The 3,150-nt window shown below is 42.8% G+C and overlaps 1 pseudogene across 1 annotated transcript; it reads left to right on the top strand.

The window, feature by feature from the left end:
• Positions 1 to 228: 228 nt before the first annotated feature.
• Positions 229 to 2,885, top strand: LOC105547272 (annotated as a pseudogene). The gene has a single exon (XR_001007203.1). The product of XR_001007203.1 is annotated as a heterogeneous nuclear ribonucleoprotein K pseudogene (transcript).
• Positions 2,886 to 3,150: the final 265 nt, after the last annotated feature.

Below are 3,150 nucleotides of genomic sequence, written 5' to 3'. Positions count from 1 at the left end.
ATAAAATAAATGCCCACGGTGAGCCCCACCTCACCTTGGGTCTCCCGGCCCGAGCGTAGCTGGAGCGGCGGGGATGGAACAGTCAGGGCTGTCTCAGTGGCTTTGTCTCGGACGGTGAGGGGAGGATGCGGGGGATGAGACCTCGGTACCGCGGGTGGGTGGAGGAGGGGTCGGCGCTCGGCTCCGCCTAGTAGCACGTAGCCGCCGTTAGGCGGGCCGCCATTTCCTGTCGGATCCGGGCTACTGCAGCAGTGGGCTGTGAGTTGTTGGTGCGCTCCAGAACGCTGCAGTTCTGCTCTGCAAGGATCTATAATAACTGATTGGTGTGCCCATTTAATAAAAGAATATGGAAACTGAACAGCCAGAAGAAACCTTCCCTAACACTGAAACCAATGGTGAATTTCGTAAACGCCCTGTAGAAGATACGGCAGAGGTACAAGCATTTAAAAGATCTAGAAACATTGATGAGATGGTTGAATTACGCGTTCTGCTTCAGAGCAAGAATGCTGGGGCAGTGATTGGAAAAGGAGGCGAGAATATTAAGGCTCTCCGTACAGACTACAGTGCCAGTGTTTCAGTCCCAGACAGCAGTGGCCCCAAGCACATACTGAGTATCAGTGCTGATACTGAAACAATTGGAGAAATTCTGAAGAAAATCATCCCTACCTTGGAAGAGGGCCTGCAGTTGCCATCACCCACTGCAACCAGCCAGCTCCCGCTCGAATCTGATGCTGTGGAATGCTTAAATTACCAACACTATAAGGGAAGTGACTTTGCGAGTTGAGGCTGTTGATTTATCAGAGTCTAGCAGGAGGAATTATTGGGGTCAAAGGTGCTAAAATCAAAGAACTTCGAGAAAACACTCAAACCACCATCAAGCTTTTCCAGGAATGCTGTCCTTATTCCACTGACAGAGTTGTTCTTATTGGAGGAAAATCCTATAGGGTTGTAGAGTGCATAAAGATATCCTTGATCTTATATCTGAGTCTCCCATCAAAGGACGTGCACAGCCTTATGATCCCAATTTTTACGATGAAACCTATGATTATGGTGATTTGCAGTGATGTTTGATGACCGCCGTGGACGCCCATTGGGATTTCCCATGCGGGGAAGAGGGGGTTTTGACAGAACGCTTCCTGGTCTGGGTGGGCGTCTCATGCCTCCATCTAGAAGAGAATGATGATATGAGCCCTCATGGAGGACCACCTCCCCCTCCTCCTGGGCGAGCCGGCTGGGGTGGTAGCAGAGCCCGGAATTTTCTTCTTCCTCCCCCACCACCACCTAGAGGGGGAGACCTCATGGCCTATGACAGAAGAGGGAGACCTGGAGACCGTTACCTCGGCATGGTTGGTTTTCAGTGCTGATGAAACTTGGGACTCTGCAATAGATACATGGAGCCCATCGGAATGGCAGACGGCTTATGAACCACAGGGTGGCTCCGGATATGAGTATTCCTATGCAGGGGGTCGTGGCTCATATGGTGATCTTGGTGAACCTATTATTACTACACAAGTAACTATTCCGAAAGATTTGGCTGGATCTATTATTGGCAAAGGTGATCAGCGGATTAAACAAATCCGTCTTAAGGCGGGAGCTTCAATCAAAATTGATGAGCCTTTAGAAAGTTCCGAAGGTTGGATCATTACCATTACAGGAACACAGGACCAGATACAGAATGCACAGTATTTGCTGCAGAACAGTATGAAGCAGTATGCAGATGTTGAAGGATTCTAATGCAAGATATTTTTTTCTTTTTTATAGTATGAAGCAGTATTCTGGAAAGTTAGAATTTCTAAGACTAGTGAAGAACTGAAGGAGTCCTGCATCTTTTTTTTTTTTTTTTTTTAATCTGCTTCTGTTTAAAAAGCCAACATTCCTCTGCCTCATAGGTGTTTTGCATTTGAGGTGTAGTGAAATCTTTGCTGTTCACCAGATGTAATGTTTTAGCTCCTTACGAACAGGGTTGTGGGGGGAAGGGTGTGAAAAACTAACATTGAAATTTTGAAACAGCAGCAGAGTGAGTGGATTTTATTTTTTGTTATTGTTGGTGGTTTAAAAAACTTCCCCCCATGTAATTGTGAATACCTTGCTTTGTGGTCACTGTAACATTTAGGGGGTGGGAAAGGGAGGAAAAGTAACAATAGTCCACATGCCCCTGGCATCTGTTCAGAGCAGTGTGCAGAATGTAATGCTCTTTTGTGAGAAAAGTTTTATGATTTTAAAAATAAATTTAGTGAACCTGTTTTTGGTGGTCATTTTTTTTTAAGACAGTTATTTTGAAATGGTGGCTGAATTTCCCAACTCACCCCCAAACTAAGTTCGATTTTCAGCTCCTCTGTTGGACGTATAAGTGCATCTCTTGTTGGACATAGGGAAAATAACTTGGCAAACTTAGTTATGGTGATTTCTTGATAGTCTGGAAGTCTATTGCTGGGAAGAAATTCCATCATACATATTCATGCTTATAATAAGCTGAGGATTTTTTGTTTTTGCAAATGCTTGCCCCTACTTTTCAACAATTTTCTATGTTAGTAGTTGTGAAGAACTAAGGTGGGGAGCAGTACTACAAGTTGAGTAATGGTATGAGTATATCATAATATATATATACCAATCAGAATTCTGATTGGCAGCAAGTTTTATTAATCAGAATAACACTTGGTTATGGAAGTGACTAATGCTGAAAAAATTGATTATTTTTATTAGATAATTTCTCACCTATAGACTTAAACTGCCAACTTGCTCTAGTGTCTTATTAATTAAACTTTGTAAAATATATATATACTTGTTTTTCCATTGTATGCAAATGAAAGAAAAAGATGTACCATTTTTCTGTTGTATGTTGGATTATGTAGGAAATGTTTGTGTACAATTTTTAAAAAAAGATGAAAAAAACAAAATAAAATAAATGCCCACAAAGAGAATTACAAAGTCATGTTGTGAGGCTAGGATTGTTGGGCACTGGCTGACCCCATCCCGCTTGATTTGTACTTTGTGCCTGAGGGAAACTCCTAATGGCTACATGTCATGGATACTTGTGTTTTCTCTTCCACAATTTAAATTACGATTTTTGAATCCACAAATGGCAGAGGTCTTCTGAATACCAAGGGAAACCACTCTGGATTCTCATAATTAAGATGTAGCATGGGTTGG

The sequence above is a fragment of the Mandrillus leucophaeus genome, unplaced genomic scaffold, assembly GCF_000951045.1.
Source record: "Mandrillus leucophaeus isolate KB7577 unplaced genomic scaffold, Mleu.le_1.0 Scaffold383, whole genome shotgun sequence".
NCBI lineage: Eukaryota > Metazoa > Chordata > Mammalia > Primates > Cercopithecidae > Mandrillus > Mandrillus leucophaeus.
The sequence above is the reverse complement of the archived record's forward strand: the minus strand, read 5'-3'. Positions and strand labels throughout refer to the sequence as shown.